Source organism: Gossypium hirsutum, chromosome D04, assembly GCF_007990345.1.
Source record: "Gossypium hirsutum isolate 1008001.06 chromosome D04, Gossypium_hirsutum_v2.1, whole genome shotgun sequence".
NCBI classification, from domain to species: Eukaryota; Viridiplantae; Streptophyta; class Magnoliopsida; order Malvales; family Malvaceae; genus Gossypium; species Gossypium hirsutum.
Window position 1 is genome coordinate 19,739,799 of NC_053440.1, and position 13,393 is coordinate 19,753,191.

A 13,393-nucleotide genomic window follows, 5' to 3' on the forward strand; every position below is an offset into this window, starting at 1 on the left:
TATACTAAAATATATTTCATTCATATAGTTTGCATACTTATGATAATTTGCATTAGGGATCATTGCATTTAGTTTAATATATTTTAATCACCACTTCTCAACTATATTGTGTTTTAATTTACCGAATTGTTAATATAATTTTACAAATTAAGTGACTTAGCAAAAATACAATCTCTCTGAAGACGATAACTCGATACTTATTACTTGATTTGCTCCCTGTAGACCCTAAAATTGAGCAAACTTTCAGACAAAGAAGATGTGAACGAACAGCTGAAAGACAAGTCGAGATGGAGCTTGGGAATCAAAATCAAGATCAAGGTAATGAAGCCGGTCATGTATGAAATCCCATCCTCATTGTCGATGATAGGGATCGATGCATCAGACAATATGCTGTGCCACTTTTCAGTGAGCTAAAACCAGGAATTAGAAGGCCATATATTGAGGCAACCCAGTTTGAATTGAAACCAGTGATGTTTTAAATACGAAAAATGGTGGGCCAATTTAGTGGTATGCCCATGGAAGATCCACATCTCGACCTTCAGTTGTTTATAGAGGTGAGTGATTCATTCAAGATAACCGGTGTGACTGAAGACGCACTAAGGTTGAAGTTGTTTCCGTACACGTTACAAGATCGAGCATGAGCATGGCTCAATTCATTACCACCAAGTTCCATATCTACATGGCAAGAATTAGCAGAGAGATTTTTTGTTAAGTATTTCCCACCTAGCAAAAACGCTAAGTTAAGGAATGAGATCACAACTTTCCAACAATTGGATGATGAGTCTTTGTATGAGGCTTAGGAGTGATTCAAGGAATTACTTCATAAGTGTCTTTATCATGGGATTCCTCATTGTATCCAGTTGGAGACATTCTATAATGGTCTCAATGTAAATACAAGATTGGTGGTAGATGCTTCTGCGAATGGTGCAATTTTGTCTAAGTCTTATAATGAGGCTTATGAGATCATCGAGAGGATCGTGAGTAATAACTATCAATGGCCAACAAATTGAATAGCTTCAGGAAAACGTTTAGCCAGAGCTCATGAAGTTCACACTCTGACTTCGTTATCAGCTCAGGTATCATCTATTTCCTCTATGATAAAATAGTTAACCGCTAATAGTACTAATAATTCTACAGCTCAGCCACCAAGTTTTTTTGAAGTAGTTTCCTGTGTCTACTATGGGAAAGGTCATTCTTTTGAGAATTGTCTATCAAATCCAGAGTCAATGTACTATGTGGGGACCCAATATCAAAATAGGAGTGGACAAGGAACCCAGTCCAATTTTTAGAATCCTTCATGGCGTAATCATCCTAACTTTTCTTGGAGCAACCAAGGAAATGGACCGAACAACAACTTATTGTAGCAAAAACCCAATCAATCTCAAGGGCTTAATCAGCAAGCTCCAAAACCACCTCAAGCTAAGGCATCAAATAGTTTGGAGAACTTGTTGAAAGCATACATGGAAAAGAATGACACTTTGATGCAAAGCCAAGCAGCAACATTGAAAAATTTGGAAAACCAAATGGGTCAGTTAGTTATGGAGCTACGTAATAGACTGCAAGGAACCTTGCCGAGCGATACTAAAAATCCATGAAATTTGGGTAATAACATATCAAGGCAGTGGCATTCAAAGTGTTAAAATTCTAGAACCCCGATTCATTGATGTAGAAGATAAGCCCGTTGAGAAGAATCAACCAGCTGTTGAAGTTCCTACACCAAAGGAATCAAAATCTACAAAGTTTGACAAGGTAAACACCGACTTAGTAAATTCAGATATTTTAACATCTTCTTTAGATGTAGATTTACCTACTCAGAAAATTTGTCCGGTTCAACCGAAAGTTCCATCACCTCCATATCCGCAAAGATTGCACATCAATATTCCAGAAGTTTTTGGATGTTCTGAAGTAGTTACACATCAATACTCCATTGGTGGAGGCTTTAGAACAAATGCCAAATTATGTGAAGTTTATGAAGGATATACTGTCCAAGACTTAGTGAGTATGAGACTGTTGCCTTGACAAAGGAGTGCAGTGCGTTCCTGCAGAACAAATTGCCACCGAAATTGAAAGACCAAGGAAGCTTTATTAGACACTGTAACATAGGTGAATCTTTCTGTTGTAAAGCTTTGTGTGACTTAGGAGCGAGTATCAACTTGATGCCTAAGTCTATTTTCAAGATGTTAGGGATAGGTGAAGTAAGACCTACAACTGTGACGGTTCAGCTAGCGGATCGATATTTAGCATATCCCAAAGGAAAGATCGAGGATGTTTTGGTAAAAGTCGATAAATTTATTTTTTCTGCTAATTTCAGTGTCTTAGATTTTGAAGAAGAGAAGGAACTGTTCATCATCCTTGGGAGACCTTTCTTATCCATAAGAAGAATGTTAATTGATGTGTAGAAAGGATAACTCACCATGCGAGTTCAAAATGACCAGGTAACCTTTAACATTCTTAAAGCGATGAAATTTCCCGATCCAACAAAGGAGTGTTCAGTTATGACCAGGTAACCTTAGATCTTGACCCTTTGGAGGATAAAGAAAGTGAAGAAAACATGGCTTTGATGGAAGCCAATCTGGGAAATCTTATTCAATCCACACGGTTAGAACCGTTGAAATTGGAAGTCAGAGAATTTGTGCAACCCAATTTGTCAATGGAAGAACCACCTAAACTCGAACTAAAGGTACTTTCTTCCTATTTGAAATACATTTATTTAGGTGATTGTTCTACTTTGCCTGTGATTATTTTAGCAAAACTGACGAAAGATCAAGAGGAGCAACTAATTACTGTTCTAAAGAAATTTATGATAGCAATTGGTTGGACCTTAGCTGATATTCGAGGTATAAGACCTTTTTACATGCATAAAATCATTTTAGAAGAAGGTGAAAAAGCTCGAATAGATGGGCAAAGAAGGCTCAGTCCTATTATGAAAGAAGTTGTGAGAAATGAAGTGATCAAATGGTTAGATGCAAGAATCATCTATCTTATTTCAGATAGTTCATGGGTAAGTCTGGTGCAGTGTGTGCCGAAGAAAGGTGGAATCACGATTGTTGAAAATGAGCGTAACGAGTTAATTCCAACAAGAACTATTATCGGTTGGAGAATTTGTATTAATTACAGAAAGTTGAACAAAGCCCCTCGGAAGGACCATTTTATCAGATGTTAGATTGACTAACATGTAATGAATTTTATTAATTTTTAGATGGCTATTCGGGATATAACCAAATAGTTTTATCCCCGAAAGACCAACATAAAACAACCTTTACTTGTCCATACAGTACGTTTGCTTTTAGGTGAATGCCTTTTCGTTTATGCAATGCGCCTGCAAATTTTCAACGACGCATGGTGGCAATATTTACTTATATTGTTGAAAATTTTGTCAAGGTTTTCATGGATGATTTTTCTGTTTTTGGTAACACTTATGATATCTGTTTCAGTAATTTGGCTAAGGTACTGAAGAGATGCGAAGAGATGAACCTTGTCCCTAATTGGGAAAATTTTCATTTTATGGCCAAGGAAGGGATTGTCTTAGGTCATAAGATCTAAAAAAGAGGGAATTGAAGTCGATGAAGCAAAGGTGGACGTAATTGAAAGATTACCAGCCCCAATGAATGTGAAAGGAGTTAGAAGTTTCTTAGGCCATGTCGGCTTTTGTCGAAGGTTTATCAAAGATATCTCGAAAATTTCTAAACCATTGTGTTTGTTGATAGAGAAAGATACAATGTTTGATTTCAACAAAGCATGTTTGGAAGCTTTTGAAGAGCTAAATAAGCGGTTAATCTCAGCCCCAATAATCGTTACACCTAATTGGAACTCACCTTTTGAGTTGATGTGCGATGCAAGTGACTATGCCGTTGGAGCTGTGATAGGTCAAAGAAGAAATAAAGTGTTTCACCCTATTTACTATGCAAGTAGAACTTTGACGGGAGCCCAACGCAATTATACGCTAACCAAAAAAGAACTCTTCACTATAATTTTTGCTTTTGACAAATTCTGCTCATATCTTATAGGTACCAAAGTTACAGTATTTACTGACCATGCGACCATTAAATACTTGCTCACGAAGAAAGATACAAAACCAAGGCTAAATCGTTGGATACTTTTACTACAAGAATTTGACCTTGAGATCTAAGATAGAAAAGGTGTCGAAAATCAAATAACTAAACATCTATCGAGGTTGGAACAATATGAGGTAACTCAGTCATGTGTGCCTATCAACGAGAATTTCCCAGATGAACACTTTTTTGAGGTAAATCGAATTCATGAAATACCCTGGTTTGCTGATTTTTCCAATTATCTTGCATGTGGAATAATTCCTCGAGAAATGACATACAAAAAAAGGAAAAAATTCCATCATGATAGTCAGTATTATCTTTGGGAGGATCTGTTTTTGTTTAAACAATGTGCAGATAATATAATCCGAAAGTATGTAGCTGAAAGCGAGATTGCTGAGATATTGTATCATTGCCATTCATTTCAAAGTGGGGGACACTTTGGTGGTTCACGTACTGTAGCAAAGATTTTGCAAGTAGGTTTTTTTTGGGCTACACTATTTAAAGATACTTATGCTTATGTGAGGAACTGTGATAAATGCCAAAGGACTGGAAATATATAAAGGAGGAACGAGATGCCCTTGACAAACATTTTGGAGATTGAATTGTTCGACGTATGGGGCATTGACTTCTTAGGTCCATTTCCTTCTTTGTATGGGAACAAATACATCTTAGTTGCTGTGGACCATGTATCCAAGTGGGTTGAAGCTGAAGCATACCCTACAAATGATGTTAAGGTAGTCATGCGATTCCCACATAAGTATGTGTTTACACGATTTGGGACACCAAGAGCTATTATTAGTGATGAAGGTTCTTACTTTGTGAACAAATGGCTTAAGTTGTTGCTTGACAAATATGATGTGAAGCACAAGATTGCTACTGCCTGTCACCCCTACTCTAATGGGTAAATTGAAAGAGTGAATCACAAAATCAAAGGTATCCATGAAAAGGTAGTATGCCCTAGCAGAAAAGATTGGTCTCGAAGGCTCGATGGTGTATTATGAGCCTATCGAATAACACTTAAGACTCCGTTAGGAATGACTCCTTATCAGTTGGTCCTTGGAAAGGCATGTCATTTGCCATTAGAGTTGGAGAATAAAGCTCATTGGGCTTTGAAGCAGTTGAACTTTGATCTTAAGCAAGCCGGTGAGAGAAGGATGTTACAACTTGATGAGTTGGAAGAGCTAAGCTTGTTTTCCTATGAGAATGCCAAAATGTGTAAAGAAAGATCAAAGAGATGGCATGATAGTCATATACAACCTCGCGAGTTTAAAGAAGGTCAGAATGTTCTGTTGTTTAATTCAAGGTTGAAGTTATTTCCTAGGAAGCTTAATTCCCGATGGAAAGGACCTTATACCATCTACCGAGTTTATCTTTATGGAACTATTGAATTATACAAAAATTATGGAGGTATGTTTAAAGCTAATGGTAAACGTCTCAAACACTACTAGGATGGTGATGTTGAGCGAATTAAGTCCTCGCTCAAATTAGCAGACGCTTAATTTTTCATGAACTCATTTTGTAAATAAATAAATAATTAGAACTTATTTTCTTAACTTATTACATTTAATTAATTCTGTCTAAGGAGATTGAAACTTAAGCGGGACCGTTGTGACCCCTCCAACCTTTCCTGGGAATTAATTTAATGTAAGTTGTTAAGATGAAATTTTCTAATTAAGTCTTAAAATTTTTAAATTTCATTTGTTCTGTTTGAATTTTAAATTTTTATGTTAATAAAGGGGTCAAAATTGGCCCAAGTACTAATAAATTTTTTTTTGTAAGATACAGTCTAAGTTTCAGGCCTAAGACAGCAAAAAAGAGGGCAAAATCCATGCCTTGCCGTCACACCCATTGCTTGTCGCCTAAGTAACCCTAATGTAGCTGAATTTTTGCTACATGTTGCCCTAATTTTTTCGTATATAAACCCCTTTCCATTCTACTAATTTTCATATTCCTCAAAGCAATTTGCTTACACCCTAAAAATTCCTAAATCTCCCTTTTGTGCCGTCAACCTCAAATCCCGGAAGAAACCCTAGTTATCTTCATTTTTTGTCGAAATTCCCTATTACCGCCGCAAAGAGATTGTCGAAGCACCACCGTTGTTTTCGCACATCGTCATCACCGCCGCACCATCCTTGCTGTCGTAAGATATTTTTTCCATAGCAAGTTCTACCCACTTTGTCGATTTGCCATATTTTTGGGAAAAGATACCATGTCTCGCAAAAGAACCAGACCTTCAAAGAATACTCCTAAAAACCCAAGTTTGATCGATGAAGAAGTGAAAGAGAGATTTGATTCAATCTTCAAGCATCAACCTATGATGCTGGAAAAAGGTTTTAACTTGAAGAGTAATGATTTGATGGTTGTCCCTATACCGATTAGAAAGTAAATCAATGCTCTCAAGTGGGAATGATTTTGTGATGCTCGTTCACTTCCCGATGATAAACTAGTTCGAGAATTCTATTCTAGTTTGACTATACAAGATGCTATTGAAGTCATCATTCGAAAGAAAAAGGTACGTCTTACTTCTATGTCCATCAATGATTTGTTTAATTTACCTGATGTTGAAAAAGATGAGTACTACCCTATGATGAACAATATCAATTGGGATTTTCTTTAACAAGTGCTTGATGTTGTGACAAATCCGGGATCCTAATGGATTATAAGAAAGTATGGGAGCCATTCTTGTCGAAGAGATACTTAAAACCACTAGCAAAGGTATGGTTTTATTTCGTTCGCTACAGTTTTTTGCCTATCTCACATAATTCCACCATCTCGATGGAACAGATGCTTTTGTTATATACAATTTTGATAGAAAAGTCCATTAATGTTGGGAAAATTATCCTCAAGGAGATTCATGATTGTGCTAAAAAGGAGGCAAGAAGTGCTTATTTCCCAGCATTAATCACTTCACTTTGCTTAAAGGCTCATTTTAAAACACAAGCAAATCTGAAGGGGATATATGTTCAAGAATGCATTACAAATTATGATCTTGAAAGATTAGTAGAGAGGGTGCATGAAATGAATCAAGGCGAGCAAGAAGAGCCAACTGAGCCAGATATAGAGGAGTCAACAGATGGAACTGAAACTGAAGCTAATTCAGTCATAGACACTGAAGAGGAAGAATCTAATAAGGAACCGAACATTCCTGAACCAATGGTTGAGCCAGAAGAAGAACTAGTCAAGCTAAGTGTTGAATCTGAATATACAACTCCCATGCTGACTTCTGCAAGTACTTCAAGGAAATTGGAGTTGTCAATTTTGATGAATATGAGAAAATTCATGCACAATCAACAACAAACTTATTGGAAATATTCAAAAATTAGAGATGACTCAATTCGAAATACTTTTAAGAATATCTCTAATACTTTTGTTCTTGAGTTCCCAGATGCTATCCTTGAGACATGGACGGAAGATACTAACGATACAAGCGGAGATGAAGCTAAAGAAAAGAATGGGAATAAGTCAAAAATAAAAGGGGGATTCTTGTCCTGTTATTTATTTAATTATTTTTAGGTCTTTAGGAATTTATTTCTTTCGTAATTATGATTTAATTACAGAATAAAACATAGCAAACATGAACAAACTTAACACTTCTTTAGAAAGAATAAGACTTAGTAATGTGGTAATAAGAATGAACATGTATAGGATTGGGTTATTAGGGAAGACGTGGTATTTAAGCAGTCTTAAAGACTCACCTATCTTTCTTTACAACCCTACCTGGTGTTCAGTTTTCATTCAATACTTTGTTTTTGCAATGAGGACATTACTTCTTTCTAAAGGGGGTCAGGCAAATAGATTGCTCAAACTTTTAAAATTGTTTTTCAAGTATGCTTCAATTATTTCTTTCATAAGTATGTTTTAATAAATGAATGTTTAGAGATTTTTTTTTGTTACTGAGATAGTTTGCATACAAGTATGAATGATGATTTTATCTAAGTGAAAGTATGTTACCATGAAGAATGGAATGCTTGTATGATCTTAGCCTTAGTAATGTTTGCCATGAAAACTTAGTTTCTTTTGAGATTAGACATGCATGAAGGTTTATATCTTTAGAATTGACTTAGTAACTTTCTTGAGGCGAAATCCTAGATGACATAAAAATCTAAAGTGATATAGGCACTATTTCTTTGGACAGTTTGAGCCTTTGCAAGCCAACGCTATGATATTAGACCTTTGAAACTGTAATTTTGAGCTTAAAAGCCTATTTTTCCAATGAACCTACATTATAAGCCAGTTACAATCTTTTTAAAATTTTCTTAATTTTGTGCACCAATCTTAACTAAAGTTGTCTTGGAAATCAACATTTGAGAAAATTTTCATAAAGATGTATGAGCTCATGCTTAAAAAAAAGTGAAGAAAAGTTCGCTTAAAGGTTCAAAATAAAAAGGAAAAATGTATGACCTTGAGTTCAAAATAAGTTTGGGGGTGTTCCAAAGGTTCACTTAAAGAAAAATGTTGTATTATGAGAAAACCAAGACAAAGTTAAAGGTTAAGATTTTTAAAACTGAAATGTCCCATCTCTTAAAATCCCTACCTTTAAATGAGCCCCATTACAACCTTATAACAGACCTATTGATTTGATGATTATGTTACCTACATTAGTGGAGAGGAAGCCCTAAGTTCAACATATGAAGATCATAAATAAGCCTTGTGATTGTTTGCTTGATTGTTAGGAAATTATGTTGAATGAAGAATGTTATCTATGGCTGTGACATACATGCAAACTATGATTCATTTTGGCATATTTGGAAGCTTAGTATAATCTTAAGGAATGTTTGCATATGAATTACTTATTAATAAAAAAGATCAATAAGCATGAAGTTATTAATTCATGATTTTGGGATGATGTTGCTTACACAATTAGCAATTTTGCCTTAGTAAGACCTTTTGCTGTGCATTAACATTACTCGGGACGAGCAATGATTTATGTTTAGGGGTGTGTAAACGGAAAAATATATAGGATTTTTCCTATGTAATTTATCACCTTTTTACTTAAATCCGTTGTTAAAACTAATTGTTTAATAAATTAATGAAATATGTGAAAATATGAAATTAGGACATATAAATTATTAAAATGTGATTTTCTGCTTTACTATATAGTTTTCATGCAATAAATGGCTTATTTTATATTAATTTGAATATATTATATTTCTTTAAGATATAAAGTGGGCCATACATGATTAAATTAAATAATAAAATATAAAATTATATTTAGTAATTAATTTTAAAATATTTCATTAATAATTTGGGTTTTTAATTTATTAATTAAATTGGATAAATTTTATTCTTTGGTAAACTTGTTGATTTATTCTGGACAGATCTGATAGCTTTGTTAGATTAAAAAACCGTCCAAATTAAAGACCAAGTCAACCCCAAAATTTAGCTGCACATGGCTATCCATAAACCACTCTTTGGTTTAATTGCACAAGATCCTTGAATAATAGAAAAAATTAGAGATTTACCTGAAGATTTTCACTTGATTGAGTCTCAGTCCTGAGTTGTTGTGGCACTCAAATTGATTAAAAATGAAGGAAAAAATAGCTCAACTTGCTCAATTTATGGCTGGCCATCCATGGAAGATGCTCCATGTAAGTCCCTAAAAATCAAAGTCTTTGATTTTTTCTTGTTTTGACACAAATTGTTTGTTTTCTTCAATGGTTAAGTGATTTGGGTGTGTATGGGGGTGTTTGAGAAGCCTGGGTTCAGGTCTTGGCTTTTGCAGAATTTTTAGTTTTGCTCTTAAATGAATCTGGACTTAGGTATATAGGCCTTATAAATATTAGTGTTGGTTTTATGACACAAAAAGAGCTTGTGGTTTAGTTGCAAAGTGGTGTGTTGTGTAACTGTGAGGTCTAAGGTTCAAGTCCTGGGTTGTGCAATGGAGTATTTATTTTGCTGCTGGAGCTATGTAGGTAGTGGAATTGGATTGAAACACAGCTAAGGGGAGTTTGAATGGAATTTGAATGGAGTTGTTGAGGGGAGTTGAGGAGAAATTGGTGGAGTGATTCAAGGAAGGATAAGGGAAGAGATTTTAGGAGAAAATCAAGGGAAGTGAGGGGAGAGGGGAGGTGTGCCGAAAATGAACTTGTTACTCAGGAAAATTCGGCTAGTGGACATACTGCTCATTTTTGTTTTACTTTTCATGCCAGTTTTGTGTGGTTTTCTCTTTCTTCTTGTAGGTACTGAGTTTTTGCTAAGAATTGGGGTACCTCTCGGGTTTGTTTTCTTTTGGCTGCTCTTCCCTTTTTACCTATTTTCTTTTTGGCCGAATACACTCTCCTCCCTCACCTTTTCTTTTTCTTCTTTCTTTTCTGTTTCCCTTCTCTTTGATTGTTGAATACACCTTTCTTTCCCTTCTGTTCTGTTGAATCTATCTCCTCTACCATTCCTCTTCACTCAATCAAAAGTTGTGGTAAGTAACGGTTGTGATCACTTGTGTTTATTCGATGGTTTAATTGGGTAAGTGATTAATTGGAGATTGCTGGTTAACTGTAGGTTTCCAAGGTGTGAGAGGTTTCTCAGCAAATAGAGTTAAGGTGTATGATCACACCCCTTTAACTACAAATCGGCAAAAGCTGAAAAGCCGGGAAAGACGGCGTACGAGGCCATATGAGCGTACAAACACTCGTGTGGTAATCCAAGCCCACGAAACATGGTGTTGAACTGTAGAGGCCTCCATGAGCGTTTTCATGGGTTTAAGCCGTAATGGGTCACGTTGGGCTGAAAAAGCTGTGTGGGCCCAATGGGCTCGTGGGCCCTATACAGATGAAATCCACGAACTGTGGCAAATACTGGACTGGGCTATATAGTTCCCATAGCCGTGGCGAATTCTGGGCTGAGTGGGCCGCACAAACGTGTGGGCCCACTTGGGTCGAGTAATGGGCCTCGAGCCCATATACACTGCTTTGCCCATTTAGGTTACTTGAGTTGCTCGAGGCGACTGCAGAACTTTCGTGAGGTCAATAAAATGACCGAAATACCCCTGTAGGGTAAAATGACAAAAATATCCCCGTAGGGTAAAGTGACCGAAGTACCCCCATAGGGTAAAATGACGAAAATACCCCCGTAGCGTAAAATGATTGAAATACCCCCGTAGGGTAAAATTAACAAAATAGCCCTGTAGGGTAAAATGACAAAAATACCCTTATAAGGTAAAATGATCGAAATACCCCCATAGAGTAAAATGATTGAAATACCCCTAAAGGGTAAAATGACCAAAATACCCCTATAAGGTAAAATGATCGAAATAACCTCGTAGGGTAAAATGACCGAAATACCCTCATAGGGTAAAATGACCGAAATACCCCTGTAAGGTAAAATGACCAAAATACCCCCATAGGGTAAAATGATCGAAATAACCCAGTAAGGTAAAATGATCGAAATACCCCATAAGGTAAAATGACTGAAATACCCCCGTAAGGTAAAATGACTGAAATACCCTCGTAGGGTAAAAGGACCGAAATACCCTATAGGGTAAAATGACTGTTATACCCCTAGGAGATTAAATTATTATAATGGCCCCATGTTATGTATGATTAATTTGCTCTATGATATGTATGACATTCTGCATACACATTTGATTTATGACATGACATATTATATGGGGTTGGGATACTGTATTGAAAGAAGTATACTGTACTGGTGGCTCTGCCACATATGCTGTTACTGCCAGCTTTGCTGCAATACTATTACTGGCAGCTTTGCTACGATATTGGTGTGTTGGCTGGGTGGGTCGATTTTATCCCCATATGGTGTGTTGGTGGTACAGAGTGGTGTGTTGGCTGGATTAGGATAGATTGCATTATTACACTGTTACTGTATTGGGCTAAGGCCCACACTTTACTGATACAGAATAGGGCTCAGGCCCAGACTATTACTGCATGTTGTATATTGTTTGATTGATAGGGGATTACATACTGAGTTTTCGTAAACTCACATTTTCCTTTTAACTGTTTAGGTAATCCTCAGCCTTAGGCAGTTTGGTGCTGCGAAGGACTCGGAGGTGGCCACACAATTATAGCTGTACTACACCTTCTTTTATTTTGATTTATTTTATATGTTGTGTTTTGTTTATACAATAAGACCTTTAAGTTGTTTAAATTTTTAATTGGGCTTTTGCTTCCTCACTTTAAACTGGTAGTTTAAGAGAAGACGAATGTTTTAAAATAATTACTGTTTTCAAAGACACGAGTTTTTAATAAAGAGGATTTTAAAAGCTTCTGTAATTTTAGATCAGCTTGTTATAACAAAAACAGACAACAAGGCAAACGTTTTAGCTAGATGATTGTTTAAAATAATTATTAAGAGGTTTTTAAAACTTAGAAATGAATGTTCTTCCAACAAGTTCAATTTTCGAAAGGCACTTCAATGTGACACGCCAAATTCAACCATAATGTCTAGGTCAGGTTTGAGGTGTTACAGTTCAAAAGATAAAAACTCCTATTTTTAACAAACTGTCCCCCTCTCCTCACCTATAAATAAGACCCTCTCATTCCTTCATTCATCATCCCTCAAGCATTATTCTCTCTTTTCTCCAAATTCTCTTAGCCTTTTCCATTCCCACGCCTAGCATCATCTCCTCATAGAGACATTAGCAATTAAGCCTCTCAAAAAACCCTTGGTCGGCCACCTTGGAGAGCCACCAGTAAAAGAGCAAAGTAAAGCAACGAAGGAGCCTCGTCAGTGAAAGTCTTGGGTGATAACTACTCTTAATTGGGTTTAATCTTCCTTTTCTATAATTTAATATAAAGATGTTTGCTATGTGCTCCTTCTTCTTGTTTACAACAATGTTAGCTTAATTTTATTTAAGCTAGGATGATTGCTTTGATTAAATAATATTTATTTGATTCATGCTTATAATGTTTGTGCCTCAATCGATCATGTTTTCAATTAAAATCAAGTCTGTAATTCGTTCATACGTGATTGAAATGCACCTGAATTAGTTGAGCGATCCTGACCAGACCACGGCTAATGGACACATAATTAAAATGTGCATGCTCAATTTAGATCTTGACCCGATTTGTGTGATTAAATTGTGTGATTAAATTGTTTCAAACCTGACACATCCCTGTTAGCTCACACGAATGCTAAGAAACCCTTAGTAAATATGGATCAGTAAAATGAGTATTTACTGAGTAAAGGATTCCGAAAGGACTTAATGTGGTTTCCATACTCATGAAAGATCGAGTTACCATGGAATATTTTTCCGAATGTTATTAAGCATGTTGATAATAAATTGAGTTTCATTAAAGTAATTATCCTAGTTTATTTATGTTATAATTGTTGCAAATTGTGTTTAATTATACTAAAATCTATTTCATTCATATAGTTTTCATACTTAG

The 13,393-nt window shown here is 35.8% G+C and overlaps 1 non-coding gene across 1 annotated transcript; it reads right to left on the bottom strand.

Moving 5' to 3' along the window:
• Positions 1–737: 737 nt before the first annotated feature.
• On the bottom strand, positions 738–844 carry LOC121216487 (small nucleolar RNA R71). Its single transcript, XR_005912668.1, has one exon. It is a non-coding gene; the product is annotated as a small nucleolar RNA R71 (small nucleolar RNA).
• Between the last annotated feature and the right edge of the window lie 12,549 nt (positions 845–13,393).